The sequence below is a fragment of the Aulonocara stuartgranti genome (assembly GCF_965226115.1).
Source record: "Aulonocara stuartgranti genome assembly, chromosome: 7".
NCBI lineage: Eukaryota > Metazoa > Chordata > Actinopteri > Cichliformes > Cichlidae > Aulonocara > Aulonocara stuartgranti.
In genome coordinates this window covers 4922779-4946532 of record NC_138945.1, presented here as the reverse complement: position 1 = coordinate 4946532, position 23754 = coordinate 4922779, and the positions used below count along the sequence as shown (strand labels likewise).

The 23754-nt window shown below is 41.9% G+C and overlaps 1 protein-coding gene and 2 long non-coding RNA genes across 3 annotated transcripts in view; all 3 read left to right on the top strand.

Moving 5' to 3' along the window:
- The window catches only part of LOC309711565 (uncharacterized protein), a 68892-nt gene that overhangs the window by 22834 nt on the left and 22304 nt on the right, over positions 1 to 23754 (top strand). The gene's annotated exons all lie outside the window — the stretch shown is intronic.
- On the top strand, positions 161 to 3824 carry LOC309711576. Its single transcript, XR_014278013.1, has 3 exons — positions 161 to 288; positions 2656 to 2773; positions 2924 to 3824. It is a non-coding gene; the product is annotated as an uncharacterized lncRNA (long non-coding RNA).
- LOC309711579 lies at positions 7205 to 10566 on the top strand. Its single transcript, XR_014278016.1, has 3 exons — positions 7205 to 7240; positions 8802 to 9777; positions 9910 to 10566. It is a non-coding gene; the product is annotated as an uncharacterized lncRNA (long non-coding RNA).

Sequence of the window (23754 nt, the reverse complement as noted above, 5' to 3'; positions counted from 1 at the left end):
TTTTATCAGATAATCAGATTGATATTCTGAAACTTCCTGTTATCTCATGTTGCAGAAAAACCCAATCTATTAACCATCTGGGGCTGTTGATTGTTTTTCCACTTTTCGTAGAATTGGTTTCGATGTGCAGATGAGAACATGACTTAAAGCGGGGTGTTCGGACTGATCACTTCAGTCATCTTCTGAAACATCAGGATCATCAGGTCTACAGTGAAGTCAACATGAAGACTCTCAGCCTGACAGTGGGACTTCTGCTCGTGCTGTTCACTGTTTACCACAGTGATGCCTGTAAGTCTTCTAGCTTACTTTATTCTACTGTGATTTTCATGAATAAAACCAAAATGGAAAAATGGAAATGATTAAATGACTATACGCTCGAGAAAATACCAAGGGCTAACAAAGGAGCTTGAGAAGATGTGGAGGGTCCCAGTGATAATCAGAGATCTCTGTCCAGAAGGGCCTAGTCCTCGGAACAGCAGAGATACTGCACAGGACCCTTAAGGTCCCAGGTGTTTGGTAGAAGACCCGAGCTTGAGGGCTAAAGATCGCCTTGAGAAACAGGTCTGGGCTTCTTTGCTTCGTCTTCCTGCAACCTGATTTGAGATTAGTGGCACAAAATAATGGCTTATAAATTAATGGGATATTATTATTATTATTATTATTATTATTATTATTATTATTATTATCACGTTCTCATTATTAAAGAAAGCCTGAGCAAATAAAAGTATTTTTAAAAAGTCACTATTTCATGAATTTTATTAATTATATTTTACCCCAATACTTTTACTAAGAGTATTATTTGAGACTATCAGCGTTATTGGTTCTATTTCCAACTCAGAATGCTGTGCTACTTTCTGATGTAAACTCTTCTCAATTACTTTGTTAATAAGGTGATTGACTCCCCTTATGTAGATGGCCTCAGTGCCTTGGGTCATGCATTTCTTTTTCTCCAATTACAGCTATTGAGACAAAGTCATGTTCCATCCTATTTTAAACACAGTAACTCCTCTACGGAAGAAACAGAATCTTGATGCCAACTCTACTTGTAATCATCAGGCTGCAGATTACAGATTCTTGGCCGTTTTCAGTCTGGCTTTCAGAGGCAGCGCTTCACTGAGACGGCAATCCTGGAGGGTCTATAATGATCTTTTAATGGCTTCTGATGTGGGGAATAAGTCTGTGATCATTTTGCTTGATCTCAGTGCAGCCTTCGATATGAAGTTTTGGCTGGTGTATCTGGCTTTGCCTTAGACTGGTTTCTTCCTACTTATCTTTTAGGACCTTCTCTGTTAGAACAGACAGGTTCTCCTCTAACATTGCCTCCCTAACATGTGGGGTTCCACAGGGTTCAGTTTTGGGTCCATTATTATTTTCTTTCTAAGTTCTTCCTTTAGCTGGCATTAATCAATCTTTTAGTGACATTTCTTATCATTTCTATGCCGATGACATTTAGATATATATGTCTTTTAAACCTCATCAGCTGGATAGGTTGTCCACCCTAGTCCACTGCTTAACTCAGGTTACTGATTGGCTATCTAGCAATTAACTTGTTTTAAACACAACAAGCCTGAGACCATGATCATAGCTCCTCCTGAACTATATGCTAAAATCAATCAGGTTCTTGCTTCTTTCTGTCCAACTGTTAAGTCAAATATTTGGAGTAATATTTGATTCTTCTCTGGGCCTTGACTCGCATGTAAAATCTTTGTTTTGTTCCTGTTTCTTTTATTTAATGAACATCTCTATCATATGGTCTTCTCAGCTGAACTAGAAAAAATTCTTCATGCATTTGTGTCATCACGTTTAGGTTATTGTAATGTCCTGTTTACCAGCTTGGACAAATCATCTCTTTCTCTCCTGAAGCTATACAAAATGCTGCGACCAGTCTTGTCACACATTCTAGCAAGCAAGCTCACATCACTCCTATTTTATATTCTTTACATTTGCTCCCAATATATTTTTTAATTCAATTTAAAATTCTTGTTTTAAGATACAGAGCAGTAAATGTCCAGACCCCAGATGATTTATCTCGGCTTAAAATACACTACTGCTCGTTGTCTCCATTCCCAGATTCAGAGTTTAGTGGTTGTTCCCCGTACGGGACTAAAGACTAGAGCAGACAGAGCGTTTCAGTCTGTGGCACCAAGAACAGTGGAACAGTCTACCACCACAACTACTTAAAAACTTTTCTGTTTAAACAGGATTTTTTGTTGTTGTTTGTTTTTATTTTATTTTAAAACGACCTATTAACCTTACCGATTTTATTTAATCTTTTGTATTGTCTATTTAAGCTACTAATGTTCTTGTTTATTTTAGCCGTTTGTGTACAGCGATTTGTGACCGCCTGTTTGTGAAAAGCGCTTAATAAATAAACTTTGAACACTTACTTTACTTACTCTGTCAGATTCATAATTAACAACAATTAAAACTTATTAATAACAATTAGTAAGTGTTTAAAATATTTTTCTTACTCAGGATTTCTTATTTATGTGTTCTGTTTTGCACTCATGTTGGATTTTTCCCAGTTTTTACAGGATAGGAATATTTTTCAACATGTTATTATAACACGAGAAATTGTAGGTTTTTTATTTTACATGTTGGAGAAGTCATTAGAAGCAGATGCAGCACTGAGTAATCCTTGTTTCTCTGTTACAGCTAAGGCAGTGAATTCACCTGAGGTTTGCTGTTTTGAATTCTTTGACAAACAGATCCCAAAGGCGAACATCGTCTCTATCAACAAAACTCACAGTCAGTGCTCCACACCAGCATTTGTGTAAGTTTGTTTTTCATTGTCTCTTAGATACGATCACTAATATTTGCCAAGTAAGTCATGTATGATTATCCACATCAAAACTGTACCTCTGCTATTGACAGTAAAATATGTGAATATGAGAGCAAAATAATGATACTGATTTTTCTGCAGGATCGAGACACCCAAAAGGCTTTTCTGTGTGAAACAGGATGAGGATTGGGCAGTGAGAGAATTTGTCAAAAGAGCACAATAAATGCATCAAAAATCTGCCATGGCTCCAATAAATGTCACAAGCCAGAAATCATCGGTCACTGCATAAAACTGCTTTGTAGACTCGAGGCAATGCTGCAGTTTCAAACCTCTGCATAACTTACTCGCTTAAATACTGTAACTTTTAATGAAGGGAGAATGAATTTATTTTTTCTGTGTTTTCAAATGTTTACAAATCACAAATTCAGTTTAACTTTTTGGGTAAAATTTTAAACCTCAGATAAATAAATTTCAGTATTTAGTATATGGACAAAAGTATTGAGACTCTTTGAATTCAGGTGTTTTCAGTCTTGTTGCGACAGGTGAATGAAATCAAACATACTTAACAACGGGTCATTCTAAAGCACTTCGTGAGCTCGACTGTGGCACTTCATGACATTTCTTCCGTCCTTGATCATCTGTAAATGATATTACAGCAAAGTGAAAGTGCTTAAGAACCACAGAAATACAAAACCACCTCCAGACTTAAAGTCTCCTTGCAGGTTTGATCCACTGTGGTTTCACTTCCTCTGCTATTTATCTCTTTACACACTCATTTTCCTGGCACTAATCTCTAATGCAGAGTTAAAAACAGTTTTAAATGGTTTTGATTCCTCAGACTTTCAGATTATTTCCAGATTCAAACGAAAATCGTGCACAAATTAGAGATGTTCTCATACTTTTGGATCCAGCTGTATATATAACAAGTAGTAAATCATTTTTCATCATTTTCATTTTTTTCACTGTCTTCATTGTTACGCAGCTACAGTATATCTGAAGCATTTATACATCACTCTGTATCGCTCTGCTTTATTCTTCATTAAAGTTGAATTTCATAAAACTAAACGACTCTGACTGTGAATGTAAAAGTGTGTTTTAATGGCCTAATTTTTTTAATTGATCTGAATGCTGGTTATAAAAGTTTTGTCAGTAGAGTTTGTACAGGTGAAGGTGAATGTGCACTATGGGACTAAGAAGACATTTTACAAACCCATTATCTGAAAAGGGAAAACTTTCCTGAGCTGCTCGAAAGTTAAACTTGTTTATCTGCACAAATGCTTTCTTACACAAGTGCAGTGTGAAAACTGAACAGACTATGTGGTGCTGCTAAGTGTGTTTTATTTAGCAGGTCAGATTTTTTTAAAGGTGTTATTTTCATATTCATAAATGAATAGGAGGAGTGGAGATTACTTTTGAAAAGAAAACCATGTTAGATGCTGATGCTATTTAAGTTATTTTGCAGACTTTGACAATCATCTACTTGTGCTTATTTATGTTAATAATTTATCTTACCTTTTATCATGATTATTTTGGATGTTAAATGTACTTTTTGCAGCAGTTCATTGTATGTAGACGTGATTAAGACGAAGTGTTGAAGTTCAAAGTGAGCATCAGAATGTGTTAGTGCCAGAGAAGCTGGTCTGAGTATTTCAGGCACATCAGATCTGCTGGGATTTTCTCACACAGCCATCTCTATGGTTTACAGGGAATGGTCTAAAAAAAGAGAAAATATCCAGTGCAGCTCTCAGGGGAAAAATGCTGCCTTGATGTCAGAGGTTGGAGTGTGTTTTTCAGGCTTTGCATATTTAAGCAGGACAATGTTAAACTGCTCACTGGATCTGTTACAACAACATGGCTTCATAACAGAAGAGTCAGAGTGCTGAACTTTCCTGCAGTCCAGACATTTCACCAGCTGAAACATTTAATCCCTCATGAAACAAAATATAAGACAAAGAAGAAGAGCTGAGCAGCTAGAATCCTCTCAGACAAGGATGGGACAACATTGCTCTCCCAAAACTCCAGCAGCTGCTCTCTTCAGCTCCCAGATGTTTGCAGACTGTTATTAAAGTAAAGCAGATGCTCAGAGTAGCAAACGTGGGCCTGTGATCTTGAAATCATTGCTTCTTTTTTTGTTTATATTTTTTTTGTTTACACAGCATTCCACATTTTACAAAATTTGGGTTGTAGTTGACCTTTGACCTTTCGGTGAAAAAAAAAAATCAAAAATACATAATTTCATTGCATACAGTTTTTGTGTATAGTCAGAATTAGTCAAAGCAACCTATAAAATAAAACACCACAAATAATTAGTTCATCCTTGAGTCCATGTTTGTCACATCTGAGGAAACTGGAGTATGTGACCCTGCCTGGAGCCGACAACAAAACATAAAAAGGTTACCTATTTCCCCTCAGCTGGCATCTGTAGGAAAATATACCCTTTTTTCAGATTTTCAGTCTTTTTCTAAGTAACACACACTAGTGGAAGAATGTGATTTTTAAATTATTTACAAAGGTCTATATGTTGTGGGGCAAGAAAACATCAAATAAAAAAAGATGATCAGGGTCACAGTTAATCAGAATCAGAATCAGAAATACTTTATTAATCTCGAAGGAAATTATGGGTTACAGCACGCTAAATGGCACATGCACACTTACAACGGAACCCTCTGACCAAACATACTTTACACATGCATCACATTGGGGAAACATGTCAGAGAGGTAGGCTGATAGGAAAAAAAACTACGAAAATACACAACATGAGGTGAGAGGAGGAGAAAAAAAAACTCCACTCAGACTGAGCTCCTAATGGGAGAACAGTTTGAGAACAAAAAAACCCACTCCCCACAGAAACACAAGACAAGCAACAGGGGGTAAAGGGTGAGAGAGAGCCGGTGTAGTAAGCGCATCCGGTCCTGCAGCATATCTGCACTGGTCCAGTTGACCCGCCATCTTCCCCGGGTGGGGACAAGTATCGAAGGCGTTTGGAAAGGGAGGGGGGGTGAGTGTGTATCAGTGTGTGTGTATGTGTTTGTGTGTGTCCTGAGTTACCTGAATAGTTACCAAATAGACTGAGCAAAGATGAAAGTTCATCAAACTAGATATTGTTTATTGCAATAAATTCACACTAATTATCTTCAAACTACCAGCAACCACGACTATATTACCGGAGAGCTGAAGTTAAGCTTGTTTGCTGTGGTCACAGGCTGACTTTTGTGTGTTTCAGACCAGTGATGATCTCAGTAACTCAGAAGTCATGTGCATGAACATCATGGTTATTGAACCGTTCTTTTTCCAGAGTGATTTTACACCTTCAAATATTAACATACATCCACTTAAATCTTTTATTAGTGGTGCTGAAGGTTCTTCAGCGTCTTTCAACTACACAAGGCCTATTATTAACTGATTATGGTTGATTACATGATAGAAAACAGCACTCAGTAGATTCACCAATACTCAGAACAAAGTCCAAGGAGCTAAGAGCTGTTTGGCTACAATGACGGTATATTTGCAGAAATAAAGGTGAGGCTTTCTAACCAAAGAGCACTGGGTCAACTGCCACACATGGAGGTGCTAGCATCAGCTTTTAACCATAAGAAACCAAACAATTTAAATGAACTCTATCATTTCTGACAAAAAGTGGTCATATATTTGGCCAGAATTGTATCAGAAGCTTGTTGATGGCTAATAAAAATGTGTGGTCGAGGTGCATCTTGGAGAGGATCGAATATTAGTGGCGTTTGGACTGCACCCAGTTCTTGTTTTTAAGCCATTCAAGATAATACGATGTACAATCATTCCAGCAAAGGAAAAGACCAGTTCAAAGAAATCATTAAAGTCCAAGTCCAGGATTACCATGATATTCATGCCTGTGATGAGTGTCTGCAAAACTTCTGACCACGACTGCATGTCTGCAGGGGACTGCACGGTCTTCAGATCAGGTTCACAGAGAGCACTGTGATGCTGGCTTGTCTATGAGAGGAATGAGAAAAATGTCAGTGTACACCTGTGAGGTAATGACTGTTATGTCTTCTGAACTTTTACCTGACGTGTCTCCCAAATCATAAAAAATCTGGGAAATTAGCTTATTTTCTTATATATGTGTTTCATCATCACTGACTATCAGCTTCAGCCCACTGCAAACGTATCTTCATCTGTTCAGGTTTCAGTGCTGGTTTTAATCGACCTGTCTGTGTGTAATTCCATTTCCTTCAGCACATTTGTTACAGCTCTGTCACACGCACTGAAACAATGACTCCTGTTTCTTTATTTTCTGTGTTTTCTTGATTATTTTCTGTTTTCAGTGCTTTGAGTTTTCTGTGTAACCTACATGAAATCCAGTCATGTTCCAGAAATGACTGAGCATGCAGCTCGCGGTCCCCCTAGTGGTTGTGAGGGTTATCTGCATCCTTGTCCGCATGGAGGAAGAAACAGCTCTTCAGACCATGTGAACGGATGTCGGTGAGTTAGGATGAATTACGGTGCGCTCACAGTGTTCTTAAGTTTGAGCTGCCTGTTATTTGTACTCATTAACATGTAAACCAGCGGAGACACTGAAAATTTGTAAGATGGATTTTTTTTCTTGCTTCTTACTTTAAGCCAGAGCTGACTTCATGAAGAAGTTAATCCTGAGGACTCGCGGGGTGCAGGCACTGCGTGTGATCTGCTAACCTGGCACGTACAAATGTAATACCAGGGTCGTGCCAAAAAGCGTTTTCTAGCATTTGCCATCAAATATTAGGGGAATTTAAACTTCCATAAATGACTTGATAACAATCTAAGTCAAAAATATTTCTCATGAATGATATGAAGTCATTTTGAGTCAGAAACAACTTCCCTAACACAAACTAGACTACAACTGGACTTTTTTATAGTCTTTATTTATTTGGGTCATTTGGGTTTCATTGACATTAAAATGTGTTTTCAAGAGAGATCTACTCAAGAGGGACACAGAAAGTTTAAGAAATATATCATTGCAGTTCCATAAACATACTTTAAGTGACCAAAATGGACTGGATCGATTATAATCTAAAGTCATAAAGATACTACAAAAACAGGTCATTTCTTTATTTTATACATAACCCCTTTATTCTATTTACTGATATAAGTAAAAAAAATATCAGATGTAAAACACACAAACAAACCAAATAAACTCATTGAACCATCTGAAATCACTTTCTGGCACAGCACCAGCTGCTGCTGTTGACATGACAGGTAACGTCCTTTTGACTTGCTCTCACCAGGATCTGCAGTTGTGCTGTAAACAAACAACGAAGCCCAATTTGAGCAGAATATCAACTGAAATGTTTAACAAACTAAAATAATAAAGTAGATCAGCCCCTTGGCTGGCAGCTGCCAGCAGACTAATGGCTCTGAAAGGTAAAATTAGCTGATAATCTCAAATGATCCAGCCTTAACACAGTCACAGCATTTTGTTTCAGGTAAAGTGTGTTTAAAAACCTTCATGAAATGAGCTCTTTGTCTTCTTTCTGTCACAGCAACACAAGTCTCATTTTTGTTAATGACGAGCTGCGTTGTTGGAGCAGCTGTGTGTGAGTGTGTGTGTGAGTGCACTGTAACATCACAACATCAAGAACACTGTGCAGTTAAGCCTGTTTTTATTCTGTCCTGTCTCCAGTAGAAGAGTTGGCAAAATTTAACATTAGAAAAAAATGTCAGAAAATAATACTAAATGACACTGTTATCAACCCTTTTTCTAAAGATACTGTTAAGGGTGCTATCACGAACTTTTTAGGTGCTTGACGGCCCCTAAAAACCTCTAAACTTGCCTGTGCTTGATATTTCCGGTCTGACCTACTTTGAGTATTCGTGATGTAAAACCAGTGCGTGCATGCAGAGTAAAGAGTTTGTGGAACGCTGGGCGGTTTGTTTGAGCTCGTTTTGTCAGATATTCCCAGCGATGTCGAGTCCCTCGAGCTTCCTGTTGTCTCGTGTTGCAGTAGTACCCACTCACCTAACCACCTACTGGGTTTTTGAACACTTTTCCACTTTGAATGTGCAGATAAGAACATGTGAGCAGACTTAAAGTGAGGTAATAGGACAGATCACCTCAGACATCTTCTGAAACATCTGCATCATCAGGTCTACAGAGGAGTCAACATGAGGACTCTCAGCTTCACAGTGGGACTGCTGCTCGTGCTGTTCGCTGCTGTGATGCCTCGTGTAAGTCTGTCAGCCTACTCTCTGCTCCAGACTCGAGGGAAATTCTACTGTAACCGCCAAACTCTGCATTTTTCCTCTAATTAAGTGAATAAAACAAACAACCAATCAAATCAAGAAATACTTTCAATTTCATGTATTTTCACTCCTGTGTCCCCACAGCAGGAAATGCAGTGCTCTGTATTAACCCTTTCATCCATCAATTATGGCAACCTCAATCAGGGTTTTTTTTTCTTAAGTATTTTTATTTATCTTTAGGCATGAAAAAAATCTTGTATCTGAACTTGTATGTGCATTTTTTTAAATGTGTACTTTTTTCATTTTTTAAAACATGGCAGGGTATGGAGTGACACATCAGTGTCCAGTGTAGTGGTTTATGTGCAAGTATACCATCAACACTGACACAAATACAATAAAACAGCCTTTGAATAGCTGTCCACTGTAGTGACCACTATGTGTGACAGGGTTAAAGTAAAAAACAAAAAACTTCACTGTAATCTTCACACATGCAAAGCAAAATGTGGGCATATTTTGGGCACCCTTGATTATAAAATCAGATTTAAGTGTTTTTTCCCTTAGTGTCTCTGTCTGGAAAAAGAAAACTATGTTTCTGTTGCCCCATTAGCTTTAATTATTTAAAACATATGAAAGTGTTTGTGATGTGTTGGATGTCTCCACGTACAGACACAGCCCTCAATCTGTTTTCCTCTCACAGCTCGTTTAGTTTGCTGTTATAAGTTCTTTGAAAACAGGATCCCAAAGTCACATATCCTCTCCGTCAGCAAAACCTACAGCCTTTGCTTAACACCGGCATTTGTGTAAGTCTGTGATTTACTGTCTTTTTGATACAGACACTAATATTTGCCAAAGTGATGTGTTATCCTCCACAGCGAAGCATTCAGTCAAATCTGTGACTTTGATCCAGAGTAATCATACAGATTTTTCTGCAGGATCGAGACACCCAGAGGGGAGGACTGTGAGGCAGACTGGGAAGTGGGCAAAGACTGAATTTATCAAACAAGAGATAAAGAAACAATTAACACATCAAGCACCTGCTGCAGCATCGATGAATAACTCGAGCAGAAATACATCAGCCACTCCATAAAGTCTCTTTGTAAACATGAAGAGCTGCTGAACCTCTGCATACTTTACCTGCTTAAATACTGTTAATATTACTGAAGAGAGGACACATTTATTGAGCACTGATTTCAGATCTTTCCATTAAAAATCACAATATTAAATTAATAATTTGGTTAAGATGTTAAATGTCAATATCGACATGTATGTCAGTAATAAAATTGATTAACAAATTGTACCTGATTCTTGTTTAAAATCATTAAAGATGCACCATTAAAGGTACAATCATTCCACCCTGGGAAAAGACTAGTTCAAAGAAGTCATTAAAGTCCAAAATGACCATGATATTCAGGATGATACTTCTGACCACACTCGTTGCAGTGACTCCCGGGCTAGGCGAGTAGCTTCTGCAGATCCTAGGAACAACATCCAATATCTCTGTCCAGAAGAGTGCAGTCCAAGGAACGGCTAAGATAACAGCCATTATTTCCTACAAAGTTTCACAATAAAAGCCCCGTTAAAAGAATAAAATGTTTGCAGGGCCACAGGGCTTTTAATTTGAAATCATCCAGGAAATCCAGATCCAGCGATTGTAAAAGAGCCGTGATGTTTAAGAGTGAATCAGGAGCTCTAAACTGAACTGTTTCCAGCTGTTTCGGCACAGCCTACAAACACAAGCTTCCCTGTCGCCAGAGTTTAATTGTCTTTATGTTCTATATTTAGTTTTTAAACATTTAAGTTCATAACACTAAACACACAAATCTACACAAATGAGGTGATTTTAATTCTCTCCAACTGAGACTGAGCTTGTAGCTAGAGGTCCCCCTAGTGGCTGCGAGGGTTATCTGCATCCGTACAGTCTGCAGCTCTTCAGCAGACGATGTGAATAAACGTCAGTGAGTTAAGATGAATGACGGTGCTTTGACAATGTTGACAAATTAGACAAAATGTGAGGATGAAATTCCTGCTTACCAGGACCTAGGATCAAAGCAATAACAGACCATAACAGAACGTATCAAATGCCACGATTATGACATCAGGAAATGACTGTGATCCTGCTGAATGCCACAGGCAGAAATGCTTCAGGTTCTCCATGAAGCTACTTTATAAACCAGAATCGTTGCTGGAGTTTGAACCTTTTCATTCTTTACCTGCAGTCTTTTCATGTTTTCATGCTCCCTCTTAAAGGCTCTCACTTATTTTTGAGAGCTCTCCTGTTTCCTCTCTTCTCTTTATTCTCACTCTGATGTTGCCTCTGAGCTCATGCTGCTGGAGCTCTCTTCCTTCACTGTTGCCAAGTATTCCTCACAAGCTATCATCTGATTGTTGTGTTTTCCCTTTAATGTTATAGAGCTTGCAATGAACTTTGCAATGAAGTTTGAGGAGTTTCTTCTCCCTGTCATGGTCCTGGGTCGGTGACCCAGCGCTTTTAGTTTGTTATCATTTTCTAGATGATGATTGTTTAAGTTCTGTGTTATTTTCGATCTGCCTCTAAGTCTGCGTCTGTACCTGTCTGTCTATGGTGTCTCCCCATCTGTTTGTGAATCTGTCTGTTTAGTTCAATGTCTTGTCTGGTTCCATGTATCTGAGTTTCCTGTTTTATTGTGAAGGTCCGTGTCATATGTGAGTGTGAAGCCTCGCAGTTTTGAACAAAGTGAAACCATACCTTGATAAAGATGCACTTCGTACTCTGTACTGTACTCTGGTTCTTCCATATCTTACATATTGTGTGGAAGTGTGGGGAAACACATATAAAAATACAACTAATCCATTAGTCACAGTACAGAAACAAGCACTGCGTATTATTCACAAGGCTGGTTATCTAGATCATACTCACAAATTCTTTCTTCAGGCAAAGTTACTTAAATTCCAGGATCTGGTTAATTACAATACATCCATAATTTTGTATAAAGCTTTTACTAAACTTTTACCGGCAAATTTACAAACTAGATTTGAAATTCGAGAAAAGGTTTATAATGTGAGAGGCTTTGGAGAATTCAAATTACCCAGAACTCGAACAACCCGTAAAGGTTTTTGTGTGTCTGTATGTGGTGTGAAAATCTGGAACAGTCTGAGTTTACAATTGAAACAATGCAAAAATATTCATAGATTTAAATTTCTCTACAAACAGTTGGTCTGGTCACAGTATACTCAATGATGCTTTTAGTGTGCTCTGTAATGTCTGTTCTCTTACCATTGCTGGTATGGATTCCAAAAAAAAAAAAAGCGTGCGTATGTATGTACATATATGTACATGTGTGTGCAGATATATATGTATGTATATGTATGTGTGTTTGTTACTTGTAGTTATTACTGCCTGTTACCTGTGGTAATGCAATTTATAATTTATATATTCTGTATTCAGTTATGAAGGCTCTAATTGTTGTTTGCGAGCTGCCGTTTAGATGCTTGTATGTGCCCGGGGCTGTTGATGGGTCTGTATGCAATGATGGGCGTAGCTGCGGGAAGTTTGGTTTTTTTGTTGATGAGTGAGTATAGGGGTGGGATTTAATAAGTTTTCTTCGTCTCACTCCTTTTTCAGGCAATTTTTGTTTTTTGTTTTGTGCATTTTATGTTCAATATAGGTATTTGTTGTGCCTGAAAATGAACAAATAAATGAATGAAATGAATGTGATCAGTTTACGTTTCCCCTGTCCCGTCAGCCCAGATTCCTCCCAGCTGTGTTGCCCTCCTGTCTCTCATCCCCTGATTACTGGTGTGTGTATTTAAGCTCTGTGTGTTCTCCTGCCTGTTGGTCTGTATTACTCAGTGTCAGTCTGTGTATCCACCGTGTCTTCTCCCTGCTGTTCATCGTCATCCTCCTCTGCTCGTTTTCATTCAGGTTTGTGCTCTGTAGTTTAGTTGTTTCCCAGTTTAGTTTAGTTCGTGCCCCGTTTGCTGTTTGTCCACATTCTTTTGTGTTCAATAAATCACCCTCACTCCTCTACGACTGCCTGCGCTTGGATCCTCATTTATTCCACACGGCTCGCCTCGGCAGCCGTGACAGTACGAACCGGCCACTATGGACCCAGCAGCAGTCAACCCGCCCGAGGAGCTCCGGGAGGACATTATTTACTCGGTGGACAGATTAATTAACTTATGGCTCGAGCATGAGGGGAGAGAATTCCGCCAAGGCATAGCTGTTCGGCTACAGCGCTTAGTTTCTGGTCTCCCCTGGTTGCTCAGCTCACTTCACCCGCTCACACAGAATTTCGTTCTGAACGAGCTTCATCTTCTCCCCCCTGCTACCACCCACTCTGCAACTCATGCTTCACTCCCTGACCCGACGGAGAGTGTCCTGCCCGGCCTGTCGGTCCAGCCTTCAAATGGGAAACGGCACTCACGCCGTCGACGCCCCTCGCCACAGTCGGACCCCAGGATATCAGAGCGGCCGACTGTGGTGAGTAAAAAGGATAACGGCTCCAATCTGAACTGTAAGACTTTTTCTTTTGGGGTTGTTCGGGGTGTGTCAGTGGGAGCTAATTCACAAAGCTTACCTACCTTCGTGATAACCGATCTCTCCCAGGTTGGCATTTTTAAGACTTCAGCGAAAGCAAAGGGCTGTTGTTCTTCTGAACCTGTTAAACCCATGTCAGCTAACCCAGGGTCTGCTAAAACTGTGGCATATATCCCAGAGACAATTAACACCAGCTCTGATAATACCAGGACTGTTTATTCTTTTGAACTGCAACCGGATGCTCAGTTAGCCGCCCGGCCTCAAGCTCAGTTAGCCGCCCGGCCTCAAGCTCAGTTAGCCGCCCGGCCTCAAGCTCAGTTAGCCGCCCGGCCTCAAGCTCAGTTAGCCGCCCGGCCTCAAGCTCAGTTAGCCGCCCGGCCTCAAGCTCAGTTAGCCGCCCGGCCTCAAGCTCAGTCTCCAATTCCACCACCGCCGTCACCCCAACCATTGTTTCAGTCACCCTCAGTTCAGCCTCCTGTTCAGCAGCCACTAGCCCTGCACCCTGTGTCACTTGCTACTCCGGTACAACAAGCCCAGTCAAATCAATCTAAAAGGAACTCGGTTTCATCCGTTTGTTCTAAGCAGAGCGTCAAACCTAATGATAATGTCAACATTCCTCAAAGGCTGGCCAGTTCTGAGACTGAGATGCACTCCAGGGCCTCCCCAGAGGCTGGGTTTCAGCCCCCATCAGACTCTGGACCCCTGGAGTTTAAGAAGCCAGCTGAGGACTGCACCCGGCTGTCGCTGCCTGAGCAGGGTCAATGCTCTGCGCAGCTGCAGGCCGCTATGTGTTTGCCAGAGGCCCGTGCGCCCGCTGGTCCTGTTGCGTTCCTGCCAGAGGCCCGTGCGCCCGCTGGTCCTGTTGCGTTCCTGCCAGAGGTCTCCACACCTGCTGGTTCTGTTCTGTGTGTGCCAGGGGCTCCAGTGCCCACTGGTTCTGTGACTGTTTTTGCTGGGGGGCCGGAGGAGCCCGTCCAGCCTTCTGCCTCGTCAGCTGGGGGGCCGGAGGAGCCCGTCCAGCCTTCTGCCTCGTCAGCTGGGGGGCCCGAGGAGCCCGTCCAGCGTCCTGCCTCGTCAGCTGGGGGGCCCGAGGAGCCCGTCCAGCCATCAGCTGCAGCCTCATCACCGGCTGCAGCCTCATCACCGGCTGCAGCCTCATCACCGGCTGCAGCCTCATCACCGGCTGCAGCCTCATCACCGGCTGCAGCCTCATCACCGGCTGATCACCGGCTGCAGCCTCATCACCGGCTGCAGCCTCATCACCGGCTGCAGCCTCATCACCGGCTGATCACCGGCTGCAGCCTCATCACCGGCTGCAGCCTCATCACCGGCTGCAGCCTCATCACCGGCTGCAGCCTCATCACCGGCTGCAGCCTCATCACCGGCTGCAGCCTCATCACCGGCTCATCACCGGCTGCAGCCTCATCACCGGCTCATCACCGGCTGCAGCCTCATCACCGGCTCATCACCGGCTGCAGCCTCATCACCGGCTCATCACCGGCTGCAGCCTCATCACCGGCTGCAGCCTCATCACCGGCTGCAGCCTCATCACCGGCTGCAGCCTCATCACCGGCTGCAGCCTCATCACCGGCTGCAGCCTCATCACCGGCTGCAGCCTCATCACCGGCTGCAGCCTCATCACCTTCATCCGCCTCGCCTGGTCCGGCTCCAGCTTCCGCCTCGCCTGGTCCGGCTCCAGCTTCCGCCTCGCCTGGGGCTGCAGGGGCCACGCAGCCTTCAGGTCCCCTACTACCACCTCCACATCGTCGGTCATCTGCCAGGCCGCTTGTTGGGCATCTCCGCCACCGTGGACTCCCTCCTGAACGCCGACGTTGCCGCCCGCACGGTCGGCCCCCGGACTTGTTTCCACGCCGCCGTTGCCGCCCGCACGGTCGGCCCCCAGAACTGTTTCCACGCCACTGCCTACTGCGTGGCCGGCATCCGGACCTGCCCCGTTGCCATTCGCATGGTCGGCCTCCTGAACTTGACCATCTGGGCCCTTTTGGACTCTGTCCCTCCGTCCTGGGCCCCCTCCGCCCGCCCTGGTCGGGTTGTTTTCTGTTTTATTTTGGTCCGTTTTTTCGTTTCTGCTGGGCTGTCTGGTGCCAGCCCTTGAGGGGGGTACTGTCATGGTCCTGGGTCGGTGACCCAGCGCTTTTAGTTTGTTATCATTTTCTAGATGATGATTGTTTAAGTTCTGTGTTATTTTCGATCTGCCTCTAAGTCTGCGTCTGTACCTGTCTGTCTATGGTGTCTCCCCATCTGTTTGTGAATCTGTCTGTTTAGTTCAATGTCTTGTCTGGTTCCATGTATCTGAGTTTCCTGTTTTATTGTGAAGGTCCGTGTCGTATGTGAGTGTGATCAGTTTACGTTTCCCCTGTCCCGTCAGCCCAGATTCCTCCCAGCTGTGTTGCCCTCCTGTCTCTCATCCCCTGATTACTGGTGTGTGTATTTAAGCTCTGTGTGTTCTCCTGCCTGTTGCTGGTTCGTCTGTATTACTCAGTGTCAGTCTGTGTATCCACAGTGTCTTCTCCCTGCTGTTCATCGTCATCCTCCTCTGCTCGTTTTCATTCAGGTTTGTGCTCTGTAGTTTAGTTGTTTCCCAGTTTAGTTTAGTTCGTGCCCCGTTTGCTGTTTGTCCACATTCTTTTGTGTTCAATAAATCACCTTCACTCCTCTACGACTGCCTGCGCTTGGATCCTCATTTATTCCACACGGCTCGCCTCGGCAGCCGTGACAGTCCCCACCAGATCTGCACATAGCTCATGGTGAAGGTGTGACAGGCTGGTAGGTACAGACTAGTCTATGGTGAATGTAGAACTATGTACAGGTGTTGACTTTACTAACAGCTGTAAATTAAAATCTTTTATAGCATTTAATATAGTAACAGGGCTACTTTAAAGACAAACTTGAGTCCAACCTGTATTTATGCAAATGAATCAAATTAAAACAAGAGAACTTTGATAAAGTTTGAAAACATAAAGCCTAACAGATTTAGAAAGAGTAAAAAAAAAAAAAAAAGGTAAAATAAAAAAATTAGAAGATCAAACACAGAGCAGAGCTAGCAGCCTTGCTGTTGAAATAACTATTGTTCATTTAAATATTCATGTGCCTCTATATTTATTTGATTGAAAGAGCCACGTGTGTTTCTTCCTTGAGGTAACCGTTGCCGTGAATTAGGGCTACATACCTGATGAGACTTTATTTTGTTTTTCAAATGTCCCTTTGTTCTAAACTGGTGAGGTTTCTAAATATTTTCCATGAATACTGAAATATCCACTCGCTGCTGACTGTCTGTGCCTCAGATTCAACACGGTGCTTTAAGCATTCCTCTTATTCTTTGGTCCATGTTGATGTGGCAGCATCACATATATCGCTGCAGATTTATCAGCTGCACATCCATGATATATATTTCCTGCTCCACCACATCTCAAAGATGCTCTACTGAACTGAGATGTGATGACTGTGGAAGCCATCTGAGTACAGTGAACAAACTTTCATGAAAACTTTCCAGAAAGATCATTTGAGCTTTATCCTGCTGAAAGCAGTCAAGGTCATAAAGGGATGGACACGATAGGCTGTGGTGTTTACATGATGCTCAGTTGGTGCTAAGAGGCCCAAAGTGTGTCAAGAAAATGTCCAGCAGTTTACACCACCTTGTGAGCCTACCATCCAAATAACACAGCAGAAAAAAAAAGCACCTTGAGGCGACTGGTGCTGTGATTTGGCGCTGTGTAAATAAAATTGAATTGAATTGAAATCAGACAGACTTACTCATACCAAGCTGATAGCAAGCAAGCTACTTACCAACTATCATAAACTTTAATAATAATTCAAACAAACTTGTTTCTCCCCTTTCTTTCTGACAGAAACACACAGACACGTAACACAGATCCCACTGACAGAGTCCTCTCAGAGAGGCAGACACTCAGGTAGCTCATATATAACTGAGTTAGTTTGCCAAACAGAATAACAGTAGTTTCTATCTCTTAGGCCTAGAAAATAGAATAAAACAGCCTTTTATTGTCATTGTACATGCACAACAAAATTGTGGGTGCGCTGCACCAACTGTGCACAAGTAAAATATAAATAGTAGGACAGCAAGAATAAACAATAGACAAGAGTAATATATAAAGGTTAGAGTTACAGCATACAAAACAAGAAAAAAGTACAAATAGAACAGTTTTCAAACTGCTTGGAAGTAGTGCAAAGGACTTGGTCTGAGCAGAGTCTGTGTGTGGGTGGCCTGAGTGATAACAGGTATACAGACCATGGCTCACATTAGTGGGTCAAACAGGTGGTGAGCAGAGTGCAAGGGTCAAACAGTGCTGGGATAGCCCTGGTTTACCTGAGATAGGAGGAGCTAGTGATTGCCTCATGGGGTGGCAGAGGGCAGCCAATGATTTTTTTGGGCAGTGTTAACTACCCTTATTGTTCTCAGTTTTGGCTTCTGCGTATCAAACACACAGGCAGTAGGAGAGCACGCTCTCCTCTGAGGAGTGGTAGCAGCATATGATGTTATGGTTAAGTACCTTTACAGTTCTCAAACTTTTCACAGTTAGTACCACCTAACCAAATATATGGCTCTTAAGTACCACCATTATGACCGACATTAAAGTGCAGTAGTATGGGCGTATTTAACACCATGTACAGTTTACACAAGACAATCTAATTTCTTATATGAATGTTATTTATTTTAACTGTCATAAACAGGATGTGACAAGTGACAATAAAATCAGATTTAAGTATAACAAATGTACTGCATTAAAACATTCACAGCAGGTGGGATATCCAATCTTTGAATGATGACCTGATGAATCCTGCTTCTGGGTCCAAACTACTCTGTGTATATTAAGGCTATTGTGTTTTTAACATGTTTTAATGCTTCTGTATCTTGTTTTATTTAATCTGAACAAGCCCCTGAAACAAGGCAGTGATCACCGTCGGTCTCTCTCTGTTTTTATTACCATTATTCATTTTAAAGCTCAGTTTTTAAAACCATATGATGTAACTACAGCCCACCCCATGCAGCAGTATATTAATGACTAACCTTGATTATCTCAGTTGTTCTGACTGAAGTTTAGTCTGTTTATATCATCCCGACATGCGAAAAGGTTAGTGTTCATCCTCCAGCTTCACTGTGCTAATGTGTTTATATTATGCTAACCATAGCCATGTAGCTAGCCACCATGTAGCACATCATTATATACCAGGTAGCCCAACTTCAGTAACCCTAAAAACATCATTATTGACATTTATGTCGGAAGTGATAGCAGAACTGTTTAATTGTTTAGAAATCTCTCAATCAGAACATGGTATATTATTTAATCTTAAAAATTTTGGGGGCGACTTCCCGCATACCACTATAGGGAGCCCGCGTATCACCAGTAGTATGCGTACCACAGTTTGAGAACCACTGCTTTACAGAAAATACACTATATTGCTAAAAGTATTTACTTTTCTGCCACCACATATGAACTTGAGTGACATCCCATTCTTCCACAATATTTGGTGCGCTGAAGCATTACGAGTTCCTTTCACTGGAACTAAGAGGCCGAGCACAGTGGATGAAAAACAACCCCACATCATAATGCTCTAGAGTCCAGTGCTGTCATGCTTTACACCACTGCATCTGATGGTCAACATGGAAACTCATCAATCAAGCTCTCTACACACTGTTCTTGAAATAATCTTAAGGTCACAAGAAGTTTGGAAGTCTGTAGCGACTGAACGTCTCTAGATTATGCAGCTCAGTGCTGACTCCGTGATATTACGTGGTCGTACCGTTTTGTGGCTGAGTTGCTCTGATTCGCTTCCACTTAGTTATAGTACCACTACCAGCTGCCTGTGGAATATTCAACTAACTGTGATCTCAAGCAGGCAACTGTTTTCTTACAACACCTCCAAATGTATCATTCTGTGCAGTCTGAAATATGTCTATAATATGATCACATCAGGTGATTAACAGCACTCACAATTTTTAGCAACTGCTGTGATTATTATTTTTAAAAAAGAAAAGAGTTTGAGCCTTATGTGAGCTGGTCTGACATCTCTGACTGAGATGGTTTTTCTTCTTTAAATGATCCTTTAAATCTTAATCTTTTCTGCAGGATCAACACAGCCAGAGGGCTTTTCAGTGTGAGACAGACTGAGGAGTGGGCAATGAGAGTGGGGTGGGGTTGAGTTTCCATGACTGAGCAGCTCCTGCAGGTGTAATGCATGTGTGGCCCGGTACCTTTGTTATGCATTTTTACAGTTTTAGTTTCAGTCTAAAGTCCTGATGTAGGTCAAGCACATCGGAGAGCCAGCAGCCTTTGTATTTAAAGCCAAACGCTCCCAGAATAACTGCTGATCAGAGTCACATGTGCCAAAACTTGTGGTTGCTGTGAATTTGTGTTGCATAAATAAAACTGACCTGAGCTGAATATTACTTTGATGTGTTTTTGACGTGAAACTTGAAGTTTGCTCTTTAATGGGACAAAAACGTGTAAAAGAGAGTTTGTTTAGTTTTTTCACTTATAATGGTACTCTGTTTTAAACTGGGGAGGTGTTTGAATATTTTCCATGAAAACTGAATCATACAGGCCACTTTATTAGGTACAGCTTGCTAGTACTCGGTTTAACACCATGTTCCTTCAGAGTTGCCCTTATTCTTGGTGTCATAGATTCAACAAAGTGCTGAAAACTTTCCTCAGATTTTGGTCCATGTTGACATGACAGCATCACACACTTGCTGCAGCTGTATCTGCTGCACATTTGTGCTTGAATGCATTGCAGTTTCGACATGTTGCCATGTGACTGGCTGATTATTTGAGATAACGAGATTTTGAACAGGTGTACCTAATAAAGAGGCCAGTGAGTGTATATAAGAATGTAATTGATGATTAAGGAGGAGTACCGGTGACAAATATGTAATGAGAGGAGAGATTTAACAGGGGAAACAGGAGGACTGAATAATATGTATTAAAACATTAGTAAATCTGGATATTTGCAGCTTGACTTGATCTGAAAGTCTGCAGTGCAAAGACGTCACAGAATACTGAGCGGTTTGTTTCAGCTTGTTTTATCAGAGGATCAGAGCTGTGGTGAGTCCCTGAATCTTCCTGTTATTGAAGCTTACAAGCACAGTTTGGTCAGTGCTGCAGTTTTCTCACAGTTAAACCTGCAGATAAGAACATACAGAGCTTTAAGCTGTGGGTGATGAGGACAGTGTTGGGTCTGTGTTTCCACAAACCCCGCTAATTCTAGAGACTTATTCATCATGAAGAAAACAAGACAGTCGATTGATCGATTATTTGCGCAAGGGAGGCCTCGTCTGTGTCCACCACGAAAATGACCCCCAGATCTGACCTCCTCCTGCTACCTTTTATTGAGAGACAGTTTACACAAAACACGTCAGAACAAAGCCACGCCCCCTTGGTTCTAAGACAAAGCATTTTATGTATATGTGTGAACTTCTGTAAGAATGTGTGTGTGTGTGTGTGTGTGTGTGTGTGTGTGTGTGTGTGTGTGTGTGTGTGTGTGTGTGTGTTAGACCTCCTGCTGACCAAAGGGTCGTAAACGTAGGAAGCCTACATCAAAAGAAGCAGATCTTCCAGATAGGATGTATCTGCAATAAAACATTACAGACCCCGACCAGAACCTCGAGAATCTGGGGGGAAGGACAGTGGAGTTTCATCAGTTAAAACACTGTACAAATGGTAAACATAAAAATGACAAACATCTAACAATTCAACTCTAACAGACAGATCACCTCAGACATCATCAGATCTACAGTGAAGTAAACATGAAGAGTCTTAGCGTCACAGTGGGACTGCTGCTCAGTGTTTACTCCTGCAATGCTGATTGTAAGTCTGTTAGCCTGCTTCCTGCTCCATGAGGAAAATGCCACTATTTAAAAATAATAATAATTTCATCATTCAAATTGCAAATGGCTTCAGATATACTGTCTATATAATCAATATCTTCATTAAACTGGATAAATGTAAGTGTGTCTGTGTTTATTACCACGTTTATAATAAATATATTATAAATATGATCTCTGCCATCCAAATAACATCACAGCAATATTAGTAAGCTTGTTAGGTAGATAACACAGAAATAATCTTTAGTTGTGTTAATTAAATAAAAACTGCAGTTTCAGATTTTGCCAACTTCAATATTATATTGATCAGAAACACCAAAAAAGTGTGTTTTATACATATATATTTAAAACTCCCCCATCCTTCATGCTCCGGTCCTCTACCAGAGGCCTGGGAGCTTGAGGGTCCTGCGCAGTATCTTAGCTGTTCCCAGGACTGCGCTCTTCTGGACAGAGATCTCCGATGTTGTTCCTGGGATCTGCTGGAGCCACTCGCCTATCTTGGGAGTCACCGCACCTAGTGCTCCGATTACCACTGGGACCACCGTTACCTTCACCCTCCACATCTTCTCGAGCTCTTCTCTGAGCCCTTGGCACTTCTCCAGCTTCTTGTGTTCTTTCTTCCTGATGTTGCTGTCTTTTGGTATCGCTACATCTGTCCCTACGTCACTACATCTGTCATTCTCCACCACCCTTGGGAAATGGTGGAGAATGACCTTGGAACTTTCAGGCCATTCGGATGTTCCTGTACACTATGCCGGCCACTTGGTTATGGCGTTCCCTGTATGCCTTGCCTGCTAGCATCTTACACTCTGCTGTTATGTGCTGGATTGTCTCAGGGGCATCTTTACACAGCCTGCATCTGGGGTCCTACCTGGTGTGATAGACCCCAGCCTCTATCTGCCATGACTAGTACCTCTGTGCTGTCTTTCAGTCCAGCTTTGTCCAGCCACTGGGAGGATTTCTGGAAGTCAGCCACCTCAGCTATCTGTCGGTGGTACATACCGTGCAGAGACCTGTCCTTCCATGATGGTTCCTCCTCTTCCTCCATTTTCTTGGGTTTCTGCTGAGGTATTCGATGACCACGCAGTCAGTTGAGGCCATCTTCCTGATGTCTTCGTGGATGTGTGCTGTCGATTGACGATTGATGGTTGTCGTAGTCAGTATCTCTAGACAGTCTTGTTAATGATCTCACTGGGGGGTTCAGGCCTATGCAGAACAGCAGTGGGGACAGAGCATCTCCTTGGTACATCCCGCATTTGATGGTGACTTCTGCTATTGGCTTAAAGTTGGCCTCTTGTGTTGTACACCACATCCCCATGACCCTAATGAAGGCTCTTAGGGTCCTGCTTTCTTGGATATCTGCCACTGTGATGACTACTGGACCCTTTTAAGGAGGTTGCTGTAGTCTCGTAGATCCACTAGACAATGAGCATTGCCGTTTTGGGTTGCGTCCTTCTCCTACATATGCTCTTCCAGTATTGCTCCGTGTGTGGGGGTGATGATATCTCCCCTCTGACCTGTCGTCCTGGATCCCCCTTGCTGTAGCATGTGTGTTGTGCCTCGTCAATCCCTAGCTTTGACAGCAGTCCCTTCTTCCGAATGTTGAAAAACTGAGCTACTAGCTGTTTCGCCATCAGTGCAGATGCTGGGTATTGAAGATTCCATAGGTCCCTCATCCTACTCATGTAGGATCCACTCAACTGGCCTTCCCAGCTGTTCTAATCCAGAGGGAAGTCACTATGAATCAAAGTTAAATAACTGTAATGGATCCACAGGTCATATTGAAACTAGAATTAGTTTCAATATGCAGATGAGAACGAGACTTAAAGCAGGGTGATCGGAACGATCATTCAGACTGAAACATCAGCATCATCGGGTCTACAGTGAAGTCAGCATGAAGACTCTCAGCCTGACAGTGGGACTGCTGCTCGTGCTGTTCACCGTTTACCACAGCGATGCCTGTAAGTCTGCTTCTTGTACTTGTGTTAGATCAGTTTTTGAATTTCTGTCTTTCTCTTCATTCAGACACAGAGTGAGACAGAGCGAGGACATCAAACTCATATAAGTTCATGGCCATGAAGACCAGTGTTGATCTTAAGTGGGCTGGAAGTTCTTACCTGTCATTTTCTCATTCTTCAAAATCAGTTTGATTCCTTGCAGAAAAAGTGTGGTCACATGTCCGGCATGTCCTTTATTGAGACAGATTTTTTTCCTTAAATTTGTTTTTGTATCTTCTATCTATTTCTATCTTTCATGTCTTTGCTCAATGATCTGCCTCCAAGACATAAAATGAGAGCCTTCAAATGGTATCTTTCATTAAGATATAACAAATTGTATTTTGTTACCCGATGAGCATTAATCTTAATTATATCTGGTATGTTGGAGAAGTCATTAAAA